Source organism: Falco cherrug, assembly GCF_023634085.1.
Source record: "Falco cherrug isolate bFalChe1 chromosome 17 unlocalized genomic scaffold, bFalChe1.pri SUPER_17_unloc_1, whole genome shotgun sequence".
NCBI classification, from domain to species: domain Eukaryota; kingdom Metazoa; phylum Chordata; class Aves; order Falconiformes; family Falconidae; genus Falco; species Falco cherrug.
Window position 1 is genome coordinate 155,840 of NW_026599279.1, and position 17,072 is coordinate 172,911.

The window sequence follows — 17,072 nt, forward strand, 5'->3', positions numbered from 1 at the left end:
GCATCAGTCATCTCTTCCATTTCGTTATGACCTTTTGAAAGCCAGTCTGAAATTTCAAACTGATGGTCTTTGAATATAAGCAGCGTTTTATTCTAATTAGGTCGCCCCCACTTTCATTCAGATTTCTTTTTTAAATACTCTGAGGTTCCTGTCTTTCTGCTCTTTTATTTTTTTTTGCTTTAAGTGTTCAGCGAAATGTCATAATGAATTCCTCATTGGGAACTTTCTTAAAGGTTGAGTTCCTCTAATGCCTGTGTGTCTACCATCTGCCTATATATATGCACAGATGTATAAGAAATAATATGAGAAATTTGGGGAACACGTGAAATGGAATTGGGCTGCTGGAGAAGATAAAATCCTAGAATAACTTTGGAAGAGACCTCTGGAGATCATGTGAGCAAACACAGTGCTCAGAGCAAGACCAGTGTCAAAGTTTGATCAGGTGTGCACTCAACACGAAAAGTAAGACCAAGTGATACCAGCCTTCGTCTTTCCTTCTCAAGGCTGTGCAAAGCCATTTATCCCAGCATCTCCCTGTATGTGCTGTGCTCCAGCCCCTAAGCTCCTCTTCTGTAGAAAGGCTTTCGTGCCCACCAGCCTGCACTGCCAGGGATTCTTCCATCCCAAATACAGGTTTTTGCATTTTCCATCCCTCGGCTGCATGCGGTTCTGCTGTGTCCCCTGAATAGCAGCCCAGCCCTCCAGTATCTCGACTGTACTCCCCCAAGCTTGTATCCTCCACTCAAAATCCGAGTGCTCCCCACTCTTGACCAGGTCACCACGTCCCCTTGCAGCCTGGGAGCAGAACAACCACGTTCTCCCTGTGCGATGAGGCCATGGTGTGCCAGGAGTGGTTTCTCCAGCCAGTGCTGGGGACTGCGCTGGGTGACAGTGGGTTCCCTGCTGCTTGTGCTGTGAGAAGTTGCTCAGGTGCCTGCCCCGAGGTCCCAGGTGAGCTCAGTGGCTCCAGCAGCCCCAGCAGAAAAGAACTGGCCTCCCAGCTGGCATGACAAGTTGGCTGGAGAGTCTCACCAATACACTGCTCCACAGGCGAGTAGGTCATTAGCTGTTAATTGTCTTTGAACAACTCTACTTACAGAGGCTTTCGCGGGAGAGACCGTTTTCCTCCTCATGTCAGGGGATTAATTTCCCTGCGTTAGAGGCTGTGACCAAGGCTGCATCATTATTAACGACAGGGGAAGTTTTTAGTTTAATGTCATTGCATTCTTTTGAATGACTCCCGTAATGATTGTTCAGCATCACAAACACTTAAACCTGTGCTTTGGACATTAATGCGTGGTGTTTCCTGTCCTGGAGAGCTTAATGTGTAGATACGAGACGCAGTATTTAAGAGTTATGGCATAGGTGGTAGGAGTGCCAGCCTTACAGACTTACATTCAGGACTGTTTTAGTCTCTTCCTATTTAGTGGAGAACTGAAGCAGCTTTAGTGTGTGCTTAACTTTTGCTGAGTACGGATGTAGTGTTGTGTTAAAGCCAACATCAATATCACATAATAGTTTTGTGTGCCGCTATGTGTAAGCATGCGTGCACGTGAGAGGGGGAGGAGGCTTAGTGGGGTAGAAGGGAATGAGAGATCAAAGTTTGTGGACCATCAGCTGGCCTCTGTGTCCTTCATTCTCTCTCTGCACAACTGAGACTTCTTAGTTGCTGCAACTTCTGTCTTCTGGCCTGGGCGAATTCAGGCTCTTGCCCCTTTGCAAGGCAGCTGCAGGCGCCACAGTTTCCTAGTCCAATGCGCCGCTCGTATCACTTCTCTCTGCCTCCTTTCTCAAAATTCCCTTGGCATCAAGCGTAACCTACCAGCTTTCACCTTCAGTGCATTTTTCAGCCCATCTCCAATGCTAACCTTTCCTCTCGGTCAGTACTGCGAGCTCTGCTCTTGCAGCGGGTCACTTCATAAGGACATTCCTTGCCTCTTACAACTTTATCTAAGGACTTGTATGGTGTATTTTACTCCACGGCAGAACTCTCAAATGAATCCACGGAGCCAATTCAGCATCCTTCTGCTGTTGCTTGTTCAGAACTCTCCCTTGCCGTGGTATCTACCAGAAAACATGGACACGTTTTGACTCCTCTTTCGTAAAGGGTGTGTGGGGGTGTGTGTGTGTGTGTGTGGGAACCCTGACACCAAAGCACTCCCCATTATGCAGCTTGGCTCTGTGCCTGTCCTCCCCCTGCATGCCCATACCCAGCTGTTCACTGCATAGTGTAGTAATAAAAAAAATAATAATAGTATAAATATAGAAAGTCTTTTCCTGCCGTTCTCATTGTTAAGGCTGGATAGTGAGTTTCTTCTCCACGGCATTCACGGAGATAAATGTCATTCCAGTACATTTCAGTTGAAAATGGTGCCTGGAAGCAGATCTCAGTGCAGCACTGCCTTTTCCTGACGTTACACTGTGCTGTGCTGTGCTATGGGTTAGAGAGGATCTGTCTGAGAAGGTCCATTTAGGAATGTCCCACCAAGCTCTGGAAGCTCAGGAAATGATCCTACATGGCACAGTGCCAGGAGTCGCCTTGCATCCCTCCCTGCAGTACCCATTATACTACATGGAGGTGTGGGGCTGGAGAGTTACCATGGGATGTACAGGGATGTGACAACAGAGCCTACGTGCAGGGAAAGAGGGAAAGAGAGAGCTTGTGAGATGCTGGCTCTGTGCAGGATTTTTTCAGTATGGAGATGGAGTCTTGGATGCTTTGACCTAACAGACTGTGTTTACTGGAGTGGTTACAGTGCTCGACTTTGGCTTTTATACCATTACCAAAACATTATGTATGCCAAGATTAAGTGATCTTTGGGGTTTTTTTCCTGCAATAGGTCTTAGTTGACAGAGGGGGCAATTCAATCACCAGTAATTTTACCGTCGGTCTTGGGGTTGGAGGCAGCTTTTAATGAAGTCAATTCTCACAAACTCAGATGATTTTATAATGCAAATTAAGGCACCAGAGGAGTAAAGGGGTTTTGGTTGTAGAAGAGAAACATACCATGGGACGAAGTATGTTGCAGCCTCGTTGCACGCTGCACTGACTAAACGTATGGTTCCAGGAGGAAAGGCAGCGCGGTAGTCGGGAAAGCTGAGCCACAGAACTGTCAGCGTTGTTCACTTGTCAGTTGGTTGCTAAATTGTCAGGAGTATTTTGCCCGTGGTATCCTCATGGGATTTAACTTTTGCCCAGCTTGGGGAGCTGATGCCTGGTGAAAGCAAGCAAGATGTAAACGCCAAGGCAGATCACAATGAAATTGCTTACTAATCTGGTGTTGTTCCCTTTCTGAAGGGCAATTACGGGCAAGATCTCAGCAGGTTCTGCTGGGAAGGTCTCCCTCAGATTGGTGCGGCTAGATGAGTTTATACAAGCTGGGGATTGCAAGGCACCGTTGGGAGATCTGGACCTGTGAAAGTTTAGATGTTGTACAACAAAGCAAACGTACAAATGGACGTAGTTGAAAAGCATGTCAGAAGAAGAGCTATTAATAAACCTCCAAACCTTATCTTTCCTGTTTTGTCAGGAGCAGTAGTTATTCATTACAAGGGTAGATCTAACAGGACAAGAATTACCGTAAAGAACAGCTCACAATTAATGGCTAAAAGGCCAAAGTTTAGCCTGCCAGCTTCATCTGTTGGCAGTGGTTTCCGTGTGGCTATTAGTGTGTCAGGGACGTTTCCTTAGCATCTCTTATCTGTAGGCTGCAGGGAACAGCTTAGTGATGTGGACTGAAGTTCAGAGTTCAGGTGAAGCATGGACCTTACATCCCTCTGGGTCTTGGAGAAGCAGGTCTACGTGAGGGATACCAAGCTCCTGCTACAGCAGGAACCAAGTTGTCCTGTGGGTACAGCGTGGGGTGGGAGGCAGGAGGTGCGGCGTCTGACTTGTGCTCTGTTTCTCAGTCCTGAGAATGAGTCCTGACCTCGGTGGGATCCTCTTCTCTGGTAATTTGAAGATGTGAAGGTATCTACTTTCTCGGGCATCCCCTGAAGTCATCCTCAGGAGTGTCATTCCCATCCCAGCTATCTGAGGGCAGGGGTATGCAGACATGGGGATGGAGTAGGAAGGGCATGGGATGGGAGGTAGTGCTGAAGTGTGGCCCTTAACCGGCAGCTTTTCTGTTCTGGCAATGTTTCTGGTAAAAACAACAAACTAAAAGAGGTGGGGGGGAATTTTTCTGTGCCTTTCCCACAGCAGGCAGTGATCCCCGCCAAGCACCAGCAGAGTCCTGCCCAGTATAACCAGGCACAACCCCCAGCGCAGGTGCAGGGCCATGTAGAGCAGCCCGGTTCTGAGGCTGGCGGCGCCTTGGCTTTCCTCCTCCCTCTCAAAAGCCTCAGGTCCAGCACGTGAACATTGCGGGCCCAATGCTTCCCCGTTAGTCACTGGCGATGTTCTTGCTAGTCGTGATGGGAGCAGGTCAGGCCCCCAATTGCATCAGTGTCTCCTTAATGAGCAGGAACTCCAGCAATTTCATCAGCTGTCACTGCTTCCATGAGCGAAGCGAAGCTTGCGCATGGCTCCATTTTTTGTCATTATTTCTGTGGGCTGCACTCCCCAATCACTGTAAAACTCTGCAGAAAATATTTTTAAGGTGACAAATTGACCACCAGCAAAGCACTAAATCCAATAACTTTTGCTTTCTAAGTGAGGCTGTACAAGAGCCGCAAAGCCCAGCTGCTGTTGTGCAGAAACATGTTGCATCTGACTTTTCCCTGAGCATTAAAGGACTGAATTATGTGTCTGTCAGCTGAGAGCTGTTTACCTGGCGACAAATCATAATTGCTCTTGTTAAATCTAAAGTACACCGACACATTTTCATACTATTTCCCACACATTGCACAGAATTTCTCTAGTAGGCCAAGCAAACAGTTACCAAGCCTGGATTACAACCCAGAGCCCCAGACTGCATTGCTTGTGAATACGCAGAAAACCTCCTGTTGAAGGTGCCTTGATATGCTCCTGCTAGCGGTGCTTCATTTAGCTAGAGATTTAATTGTTCAGGCTGTAAATGGGATACTCCTTTTGTGTCTTGTTTTCTTGTTTCTGTATCACTCTAATCTGCCTTTGCACTCGTACAGATTTTTCTTTGCTTAGAACAGCTTTCATTGAAATGCTGATAAAATGTGCCCTTTCTGAGGCAAACCCAGGATGCTTTCAAGGTAAAAAAAAAAAAAAAGAAAGATAGATTAATTCTGCCATTAAAGTCTAATTATTCTCTGGTCATTCAAGAATAAACTTCTGTTCTCCCTGTCTGATTTCCAGGCTGTAATCTCACTGGGACAGGTATTGCCTTGACATTTGCATCTCTTGAGGTTTATAGGTGGCAGGAAAAGACGGATTCCTGAGGAACTCAGTGTCAAGTTGTGCATGCAAATAACTCTTGCCATCTCCGTGCCCTTCAAAAACCCTCCTCCGATCGTATCGCTAGCAGTCAGACTCTTGAGCCTTGCTGCAGAAAACTGGATGCAGGGTATGGGGGAGACGAGGTCATTTTATCGCTTAGGATCTTCTGAGGGCTGGAGCTCTTCAGGAGTTGGGTCGGTGGCTCAGTTCCTGGCCCTGTATGTTCTCTTTTTCTGCTGCTGACTGTGGTTTCTTGGCCCCTTGCTAATACAGGTGAGCTGGAGTGAGCTGGACGGCAGAAGGAACGTAGTCCCCAAAGGTCCCACAATAATCCTGATGTGCCTCTCCGTGTTGCAGCCCTTTCTCTGTTGATGCCTCTGCTGGGACTCTTGGGATTGGCGATGCCATGCAAGTAACGGTGGACTTCCACCCAGAGAAGACTGGTGATTATTCCAGGCCCCTGACAGTTCACTATGACACAGGTAAGGTCTGGGCACTGCATGGTGCCCAGTCTCTGCGTCCTTCAAAACAGAGACCTTTCAAAGCAGAAAAATGTTAAGCTTGCTTTGCAGACTACTTCTAAAACCTTTTCTTTCAAAACCTCTGTATGTTTCGGTGCTTAAGTGAGCAGGTAAGGGGCAAAGGCTGCGTGTGCCCTCGTTCTGTGTGGCTGTGCGCCGGTCTCTCCCTGGGGGATGCTGGTGTCGGCTGGGTGCTCTCCACCCAGCACCCCCCATGACTGCCATCTGCCATCATTCCCTGTTGTCCCGGTCACCTTAATTGCCTCTCCAGGTGTATCTCCCCTGTCCCGGCTTTGCCTCAAAGAAAAGTGACAAATAGTTGGTGTTTAGGGGGCTTTTAAAGTGCATCCCCTCAAGCAGGAATGAGGTTTTTTGGAATCGGGTTTTGCTGGGAGTTGCTGAGTCGGAGGCGGGAGGAACCTTGATTCTCCGTTACGGTGTGCATATGCACGTGTGAAGCTTCATTCCTTGGCGGTGCTCTGTTTGAAGCGCGACGTGGGAATGCGTGCCTCTGTCAGACTCGCTCCAATGCCGCTGTCTCTTACACATCTGTCCCCTGCACTGCTTCTACGTTGTTTTGCCGCAGAGCCTTGTTCTTTCTGTTTGCCTTCTCCCACAGCTCACGACATCAGGACTAATGCAGCCAGGACTTGAGGGCTCTTGGGATTTGGCAGGAAGAGCTCGCTGCCTCCTGAGATAGGTGTAACATTTATATTAGGCTAGGAGAAGCTGAGGTCAGGCCACAGAAACACCATCAGCTTTACGCTTCACTGAAGAGTAAGCGGGGAATATCTTTAGGAAAAGGCGCCATGTTAGAATGCTTCTGTCGGCCTTGGCTCAGCAGGGGGATGTTGTGGTGCCGAACGAGGCGCTTCCTCAGTTGCGTGAAGGCACTTGGCGTGTGTTTCCTCTCGCCTGAGAGGGAGGTTTGGTTTGTCCCTGTTCCTCAGCGTTGGTCCTTGGAAGTGTGGTGTCCTAACCGAGGGGATACTGTGTGCTGCTTTAGCCCGGCAAAGAGCATTTTAGTTGTCTTGGGTTTGTGGAAGTTACAAATGCTCCTGTATCTTCCAAACACTTATGTAGCCTCACGACTTATTTCAGCTTTGTCTAATGTTTTCCAGTTATTGACATATTCACGGAGAATGGTTGATGCTCACTCAGAGGAGCTTATTGTTTTGGGTAACAGTTTCTAGGACGGGTGACTGAAATATCAGCTAGGGAAGCACAAAAACGTGCCTTATTTGTATGCCTATACAGAATCTATAGGATAAAATTCAGAGGGCTAGAATTTCTCTGGGGCAGATGAGCAGTGACAGTGGAGATTAGGGCCGTAGGGTTTATACTTTGTGACGGAACAGAGTGAGCGAATAATTAGGGCCAGGATCTTCGTGGCTTGCTTTGAAAAACCTGAGAGTCTTGTTCTTACTGAAACAGCTGGTTCCCCCATAGTCAATCTTTGCAAAAGTGATTTGTGTGGGTAGGCCACGGGGATAAACTCTCTGCTGGCTCTGAGATGGGTGTTTTCCCAGGAACACGTGCAGCTCCCTGGGAGATGAACCCAGGATTTCATTCCTGCCTGCCAGTACAATGTTGCAGTTATTTTGAAATAAACTACGAATTGCAAAGGAGAGCAAGGGGATAATGAAGGGATTATCTCTCTAGCTTTGAAGCGTACAGGTAAGTGAAAGGCTGCTGAGATGAATTGCTAAAGTGAAGCAGAAACGTGTAATCAATCAGTCTTTCGAGGTGTGGTGCAGAGCTTATTGCAGGAGTAGTGCAGAGCACCAGACAGCGTTCCCTGACCTCGCGTGGCGAGCCCTGGCTCATGTGTCCGGCACCACGGCAGGCTCCCTGTGACGCGCGTACAGAAAGCAGCCGGGTTGCTCTTTCAGAGCCACCAACAGAGTGTTTATTAAGAAACAGAAGTGCTAAGAGCAAAACAGCAGTTTAAGGTGTTGGGAGGCGTTTCCCTCGCTTGGCTGTGTATCAGTACTGACTTGCTCGCAGGCAGCAGTCGTTCTCAATGGATCACACCCTTCTTAGGGTGACTTACGCAGGATCAGGTGAACATTGCTTAAATTTCTGCTGAAGCTGGGTCAGATCTGTCCCTAGCATTGCTTAAGCAAGCATGGAGCTCTTCCATGTGAACAAGTCACAATTTTTCCCTTAGCGTATGATTTGGTTGATTTAAATTGTGTGTCTTTTGGGCTGGTTAGGAGCACAGGTACTGTCCCCTGGATAGACTGTGTGTGTGGTGGCGGTTCTGTTGCTACAAATTTATGGATGAGTGTGGAGAAAATGTTTGCTGCTATGAGCGTAATGATTTACAATGAAAACTTGTCCTTCAGTGCTTTACATGCCTAAACTCCTCCTTTTCGCCTGTGTACATGTGTCTGGGTGTGAAAAATCCCAGCTCGTACTGAAATGAGGGTGACTTGGGATGTTCTGGGCTCCAGCATATCCCTGTCCAGCACCTTAACATCAGATTATGGTACTTGAAAGGGTTTCTGAAACCTGCGTGCGAAGCACTCGTACAGCTTTGGAAAAGGTTTCAATACCACTGAAAGTCCTGTCAGTCACTTGGCCTTTCCCAGATGACGTTCAGCCCACCCTGTGTGGACCGTGTGGATGTGGGAAAATAAGTTTATGGAGGTAAGTCCTAGTCTCAACCAATCCAGTATTCATAAAGTTTCGATATTCTTTCAGCTGTCAAGTCCTGCTCAAGTGAGATGATGCCCAAGCTGCTTGCCCTGAGTGCTGCTGATTGTACACCAAACCCAGTCTGCTGCAGTAACAACATTTATTGCAACCTGGCAGCGTAGCACCAGCTTGGTGTGGGAAGGTGAGCTTTGCTCAGGGACACGTGGCTGAGGAGATGCATGACGGGTTCCCAGAGGTGTGCCAGAGGTGCAAAGCAAATCCACCAGTCCAATGCCATCCAAAACAATAACGTCTACGGCAGGTGCTCCATGCAGGTGAAGAAGGCTGCCAGAGACAGGAGGTGCCGGCGAGATGCTTGGAGTTGTGGAAGGAGAATTGCTTCTCTACTCAGAGCTCCCTAAATGCTGACTCACATTAGGCTCCTGTCTCCAACGAGTACTAGTATAGTATGATGGGTGGTCTTCAAGGTGTAGGACCAGATCCTGTGCCTGTATGTGGGTGCCTCCAGTGCCCACTGGCCCTTGTGGCAAGGCGCTACAACACGCTTCTAGCCCAGGGGATCTGTGGTGCGGTATTGAAATTCCTCTGTGCAGTTTTTCCCCATCGGTTGCTGCATCCCTTGGCATCTCTTTGTCAGCACAGAAAACTTCAGTAATTAGCAAAGCACCACTGAGCTTGTGCGTGGCCGACGGACGCTATGTATTGAGATGCTCTTATTGCTGTCAGTAATAAAAGTAGTGATGCGGATGGCTCTCTTTCAGTAGCTCTGTGAGTCTAATGCAGAAGCAAAAGCCTGGGGCAGGATCTCACCCTCTTTGAGGGGGGAGATCAGAACCCATACCCATAGGAGTATTTTAGGAGACAGCACACCCAAGAGGAGGCAGCCCTCAAGCAGAACTGCCTATTCCATTACTCTTCTGTCTCCCCTTGGTTCAGAGCCCCAAAAAGCGGTTTCCCCAGAAGAGAGGTAACGTGTGTGGCTCAGGAGTAGTTCTCGGTGGTTTTAGTCCTGCTGGAAGCCTCCAGCCTTGTGCTAAAAGCCTGCTGAGGAACCGTCTAGGTGTTTGGCAGATGAATACCCTGTTTTCCCTCAACTTCCCACACAGCTTGCAGGAGGGCTGACAGCTGCTGAGCAGGAGCTGTGCTAAAGCAAATCTTGGCTTGTTTGCTGTGGATGGCAGACCCAGGCTCAGAGCATCCTTTGTGGTTCTGCACGCCCAGGGCACAGATGGGGGAGTTCAGCCTCGGCTCCTCAGTTGCTTACTTCAAGGGCAGGTAGAAAGTGCGAGCAGGGTCTGATTCTGGCTCCGTGGTTGTTAATCAGAGTGAGTTTTCCTGCGCTGGCTCAGTTCCTGTCCCCGTAGGAAGTGGGTGAAGTCATGTCTCCCCTCCTGAGCCCTGGGCAGCAAAACTTGCTCTGTGCCAGATTCAGGTTATTCCTATATGGCAGGAGGGAGCAGCTAAATAGGCTTCTTCAGTGCAGCACGCTGGGAGCTGGATGTGGAGCGGAGCTTGCCTTGCCCTGGGTCAGGGAGGGGTCTGGCTGCCTTGTTCCCCCGCCGCTGAGCTTTGCTGCCTTGCCCTGGAAGCAGGGGGTCCCCAGCACCGTTTTCTCCCCATTGCTGCTTGCTAGGCGTGGGGCAAATGCCAGCAGCCTCGTAGAATCATAGAATGATGGAGGTTGGAAAAGACCTTGAAGATGACCAAGTCCAACTTAACCCCGGATTGCCAAGCCCACACTAAACTGTGTCCCGAAGCACCACATCTGTGTGTTTGTCAAACGCGTCAGGGGTGGTGATTCCAGCCTGCAGCATGGAGAAGCAAGCCCTGCCGGAGCCGTCTCCTCCCTGGCAGGCTCCCGCCAGCCCCCCAGTCCGGAAGGCTGGCCAGCAGCTGCTGCTTAGGCTGCCCGCACGCGGGGGGCTGCTGCAGGGGGGTTTGGTACTGAGCACCGGAGAGCTGCTGGGATGTGTGGTTTGGGTTGGTCAGTAAGCGTGATGAGCTGGCCTCAGATCTTCCCCTTCCTCTAAGCCAGCACCAACACTTGCACGATAGACAAGATCTCCTTAGGGCAACGTAAGCATAAAAAATAATAACAAAAGAATTTCTTGGGTAGATCTGGAGGAACTGGCTGGGGATCACTGTATTTAGTGCGGCAGCAATGCTCAGGGTGGCAGGGGATGTCAGAAGAGGATCTGGGTCTTCTGCCCTACGCAGGACGGCCTGAGCCACTGCCCTGAGGTGCCTCTGCCCTTCTCGGTCTAACCACAGGCAGCTTCTCTGTGCTGCAGCAGCCTCTGGAGCTGTGAGTGATAACCGCCAGCTTGAGAAAGCACCGAGGTTTCATCACAAATGGGGGAAAATGAGGCATGAGATCACAGGAAAAATCAAGGCATATGAAACACGATTAATTAGGGAGCTGATGTGGAGCTCTTCAGTCACCTGTGGCACGACAGAGAGTTTGGTGTGGTGTGTTAGAGCCATTTGGGTTTGGTGAAGATGACGGTAACTACAGAACCGGGTGTGCTCGGCTGGCAGCAGGGCAAGCACAGCCTGTGCATCTCGGCCGCGGTGGGAAACTGTGGTAGGGGCTGCATCGCGTTGCAAATGGGCCGAGGGGAATTGTCAGGGGCGTTGCTGACTGCTCAGCTCCTGCACAGATCAGCATGGGGTTCCCAGCCGGGAATGTCGGTGTGTTGGGGTGCTGAATCCCTTCCTTCAGCTGAAATTGATGCTGGGCTTAGCTGGATCAGCTTACGTTGGTAAATGAGGCCACCTCTGCAAGGGCTTGGCGGTGTGTTAGTGGCCACTGTACACACGCAGGAAGCTCATTAAATCCCAGCCCTACGTGTTTATTGATGTTTGAGGCTGAACGAGTAACGGCAGCACGGATGTGCCATCACCTCTGGGCATCTCAGCTACTCGCAAGAGTAAAACATTACCTTGCTGTGATATTAGTCTGTGGTTTTGTGCAGACTTTGGAGAAGACAACCACCTCTGCATGCCTCTCTTCTCTTTCCTTTAAGAACCCCCTTTCTACCGAAGGTCCTGTCATCTTGCCAGGCTGGCACTACCATCAGTAGCTTCCAGGAACTTGTTTGAAAACAAAATGAAAATCCTATTGACTTAGCCTCTAGATCAAGCCTTTGTCTTTGTCTTTTCTCTCTGCAAACCCACGGATGGATGTGGATAGGCAGCAGGGTTTAGCTGAGGTTCAGCCCTTGCTGTGTTGCGTTTCACGTTCCTGAGATCACTCAGGTTGCTGAGCCCTCGCGGTTTGTGCTGACTCCAGCCGGAGCGGAGGAGGCTCAGGACTTGCCTGAGCAAACCCTCTGCCTCGCTGCATCTTGACCGGAGCTGTGCCTGTGTCGTGCAGGGTACCAGGGTGGGAATGCCAAAACCATTTCTGGTTTTAACCTTGGTCTGGTGTGAGCGTTCACAGCGGCTCTGATGTCGCAGTGTGTTCGGTTCCTATCGAGCTAAATTCACGGCAACAGCCCCATAGCTTCTGGTGGCCACCGCTGTGTGCCACTGCTGGTCAGGTCTGTAGCTCTTCATCGCCGCGCAATTCTCCGATCCTTCAACACCAGGCAGGCTGGTAGTGGCTTCTTACCAGTGCTGGGAGGTGGGGAAACCTTCTGCTTCCCTAAGCAGCAGCCTCTCTTGGCTCCAAAGCTTTACTGTAGTGTGTGAACTGATGTAATTATTTCCGTTTGTGTTTAGTGCTAGCAGATGCAGACAAACTTGTTTTGTTTGGTGAGTTTTTAAAGATCTTGTTTCCTGTGTTATCCTAAGGTGTAAGCCAGGCTCTGACGCCGTGGTTATTACAAGAGGCTGCTCCAGCTTTTCCTTGGACTGCCAGGCATTTAAGAACTTTGCAAAGGGATTTTCCTTTCTGCTTGCCTCAGGTCGTGGGTGCATGTTGTGCTTTTCTTCCTTCACTTGTGAGAATTCCCAGCAGGATTGGCTAGTTTCTGTTGGACTTTTATGTTCTTGTACGTCTGCTTCAAAGCGAGTGCAGGGTGGCATATACTGTAGGCAAAAAAAGGTGTAAATAGGAGTTTGTGCAATTATATGTTGACTTTGCATCTTAATCGTAGCAGTGCTGCAGCGGACTGAGGATTGGTAACTAATACGTTATACAGATAATTGGTTATATAGGCTTTTATGGTTCAAATCAATTAGATTGATGGGTGAGTATAATTGCTCTCCAAAGTGTTCCTTTATGTCAGATCAGCTAACAGTTAACAACTGTTTCCTGTCTTTGTTCCCCTTTTCCACAACTGCCTGTAACAATGATTTTTCTTTATATATACTGTTTTAGATAAGGTTGTTAAATTTCTTGCAAACAGAGTATGGCCTTCGCCCCTCTCTAGGGCCTTCTGTTTCAAAGCCGATGGTCTGTCGCTTTGAGGGTAGAAGAAGAGGAATTAAGTTTGTGCTTCATTTGCTTGATCGTTTTTTTTTTTGTTAGTCATGGCTTTATATCTCCCAAACTATGTAACACCCCTTCTGACAAAAAAGCTGCTAAAGCAACCCGTGGCGTTGACTGCATGAGCACGGCTTGGGGGTGGGTGCTCGGAGGGTTATTTGGAGTTAAAAGTCTCCTTTTGGCTCTTTTGTTCATCCCCAGAAGCAGACTTCCATGTGACGCCGCCTATCCCGTTCTTAGCCTGTGAAGGATTTCTGGGAGAATGTAGGTTTCATCTCTTTGCAGGGCATCCTGGACTGCAGCTTGTCTCTTCTATCATCAGTGGAAATCACTAGTATGTTCTTAGGTGCCATGAACCCTGGATGCGTTTCGGGGCAGAACTGACCATTCATTAGTCTCCTTTCCTGGTGGATCAATCAGCGTTCGCTGAGAAGCAGAAGAGTAGCTTGAAGGGTGATTGATTTATGAAGTGGCGTATTAAGCATGTCTTTGCCAGGCAATCAGAAGGAAGGTTCCTGCCCTGTTTTTCCCCGTGGGCCAAAAGCAGTGTTTCAGTGATCAGCAACCCCAGCGTATCATGGCTGTAGTACCAATAATGATTAAAAATAGCCCACGGCATCCTGGATATGCGGCAGCGCTGTCTTGTGTTATCCAACAGTTTCCTTGTCCTTTCAGTCCGTTCTGCGAGGCTCCTTCACACTGGGCAGCACAAAGGCTCTGTGCTGGCTCCCAGATATTCCTGCGCTGGAGTATTTCATCCTGTAAGAAAGCCAACAGCCCTTCCTAAGCACAGTGTGGAGGAGGTAATGGGGAATCCTTTGGGTGCTCCATTACAGGAGGATGCACAACAAGGAGCCTGGTGGAAAGCAAGGTGACTCCTAAGTGCAGGAGAGCCGTCTGAAGAGCCTGCGACCTGTCCCGTAGACGCTGTGGCTGGTCATTGCTCTCCATCTCCCTTTTCCTGCCCATCTGTTGTCTCACGGTGGCTTGCAGTGCTCTGGGGTAGCAGATCCTTTCCTTGCGATGGGCTGCATGGGCTCAGAGGGGGCTTTGCTGGGGGCTTTAGCTGTTGACAGCATCAGCTGTGGCAGCAGTGATGATTAGGGTGCCCTGAGCTTTGTTGTAGCCTGGGCAATGGTCCTGTAGAAACCCCTGTGCTGGCAGCAGTTATTTAATGGTGAGGTTTATAAACAAGCTGCTCCTAGGGCTGGAGTAACTAGCACGATGGTTTTAATGATGTCTGAAGGTAGCTCATGAGCACTGCCTCCGAGAAGCACTTAAAAATGACTGTCGCTGCCCTGTGTTTTGCTCTAGTGCTGGAAATACGAGCGTGGGGACTGACAGGTGGCCTTTGTCAGAGACCCAGCACACTTTGTAGGTGATGCCATTAGCTTCCTGACAGCAAAACAGCTCAGAGCAGCGCTCCTGACTCTGACCGAGGTAGCTCTGTGGGAGGTGCAGCCAAAAGCATATGGTGGGGAGGGCTGGATCCCGCCGCAGGGGACTCCTCTCGCTTTCCAGAGATCGTTAGCCTGGTGAAGTGACTCCCTTCTCCGGTGGTGAAGTGGTACCAGCAGACCTTTGCATGCTGTTTGAAAAACCAGAATATGCTGGTGATGGTGAGGCAGTTGGGTATCGTGATAGTAGCAGGAGCAAAAGAACTGCTCAAAGGGTCGATGTGGAGGTACAATGACACTTCTGAGTGAAGAGCTCGGCTTTTGTTGCTTGCTTGTATTTTCAGTGAAAAAGCAGCAGGACCTGTCTCTTTTAGAAGAGGTGAGAGCCAGGCATAGTTTTCTGACAAACTGGGCAAATTAACTTAAACTTGCTTTCCCTGTTACCCAAATATTCTGAACCTGACTGTCATGCACTCCTAGAAAGGTTTAAAATCCAAATTCAGCGAGGAGGGAGTTACAGGGATAGAGGGAGAATATTACGGTGAGGACGAAAGGCAGCAGAGTGCTGTTTTGTTTCTCTTCAGTCTAATCCATCTGGCTACCAGCTTCCTAATATTTAGAGCAGTAATCGATGGAGGAAGGTACTGGCTGTTGAATGCTGGGAACGCATTCTTCATAAAACCTGAAATTTGTTTTGAAATCTTGTTCAAGGGTTTGCTTAATATTCGGAAAGATATTTTAGCTCTTCTGTAAATTCCCTCTCCTCCTGCACAACAGGCCCCCCAGAGGATGACCCAGTGCTGGGTTTCTTACTTTCAGATAGTTAAAAGTTACCATGATGTGCTGAGATACCGGTGGCCATAGCCATGCAGATGGATGCTGGAATAAAACACGGTGGTGTTCCCGCTGTCTCAGAGAGCATCGCTCAGGAGTGCACAGCCCAAAGCACCTGCTCTACTGCTGTGTAAGAAGCCTCTCTTTTAATTTCAAGTTCAGGTGTTGCTTTGTTCAGGTTGCAGAGTGAGCTGTGTCCTGCTGTCTCTGGGAAATACGTCAAAAGCATGTAAGAATGAGAGAGCTGACAGCCTGTAATAAGATCATCGTGTTGTGTAAGTAACGATAGGGCAGGTACGTCTGGATTCAGTAAATGTGCTTTCATGGCAGCAAAGCGTCCCAAAGCACAGACCCACGGACATTACCCCATCAGGTGAAATACCTAGGGCTACATTGCTGGTACAGTACAGAGATTGTTTTGTTGTTGTTTTTTTCTTTTCCTCCAGACTTATATATTAAACCATCAAGAGTCTTAAATAAATGTCACATCTAATTTGGCACCCAGGCCATGAAGCCTGCAGCTGCCCTGGGCCAACCCTGACAGCTCTGCTGTGTCGGTTTATCTGCCTGGCAGAAAGACCTGCTGCTCCCTCCTGACTCGCTGGCATCCGCACGCTCTCGTCTGTACCGGGAGGTTTGTGGGTTTACACAGTCAGCACGATGCCAGATCCTTCTCTCTGTGGTAGAAGGTGCTCCGGCAAAGCCCTCCAGCCTTCAGAAGCGTCCTCGGTGCCTGCAGCCGGGAGTGTAAGTGCTCTCTAGGAGAGCAGCAGTAGGGGATGCTTAGCAAAGCGTGTAGAAGCAGGCAGTGCATATGCTTTCTCCCTCGTGGGCCTTGGAGGCAGCATTTTTCTGTGCTGGAGGCTTTATTCACGTCTTTGTTTAATCGCTTCTGATGGTTTTACCTTCCAAGCCTTTGTCCAGTTGCTTTGTGGATTTATAGCGATGAGCGCCTGTAGGCACCTATGGCAGTACGTTCCAAAGGAAGGAATATTCCTTGGAAAAGTACTAGTACTACTTTTCTCTAATTTTGACTAATACCATTTCAGGCCCTCAGGTTCCTGTTTTACAACAAATTGTGACAACTTTTTCCTCGTTCACTTTTTCCCAGGCCATTCATACTTCTACAAACCTACCTATCTCCTGTGTGGTTTCTAGGCTGAGGAATCCTGTTCAGTCTTCGTATAGAAGCTGCTCTGTACTTCGGAGAAGGGCAGAAAGAACGATTAAATTTCAAAGGCTTCAGGTTGGTTTTTAAGATCAGAACTATACCCATTATTTCAAGACCCACCTGGCCATGGGTTTAGACAGGGAGATCATGATAGTTTTCGTGGAGTTCATTTTGCAGTACTTTGTTGTCTCGTAGAGCATTTTTCATGTCATGTTTCCATGAACCCGAGTTGTACATGCTCAAAGCACTGTGCATGTCTCCCATTTCTTGGGTCCTGCTTCCTCTGCTTGCCAACGTACGCCGAGGATTCAGCGGAGGGGGGAGGCAGTGCTTATAAAGCACACCTGCCTCTGTAACGCTTCTGAACCTCAGTTATTTTTCTACGCTAAGTTGTCCGTTCCAGAAAGCAGGCTGTCCAGTCATTGGAGACGTCGCTGTTTCTCTCGCAACATAACTCATCTCTGGCCACGAATCCCTCCCACTCCTCCTGGGCTCCCTTAAGAGCAGAGAAGTTGAGGTTATACAGGCACGAAGGCTGAACTCTCCATGTGTGGAGGTGAGGGAATGGCTGCAGAGATCTGTTTAAAGGGTGATTCCTTCCCAACCTCCCTCCAAGAGAGGGGCTCTCTTTCTCCTGGCACGGCTGTGATTCGCCGCATTGTGTCCGGCTTAGGGTTTAAGGAGTCCGTGTAGGACACCGCCA

General features: G+C 49.0%; 1 pseudogene; it reads left to right on the forward strand.

Moving 5' to 3' along the window:
* The window catches only part of LOC129734815 (hydrocephalus-inducing protein homolog), a 62,596-nt pseudogene that overhangs the window by 15,428 nt on the left and 30,096 nt on the right, over nucleotides 1-17,072 (forward strand).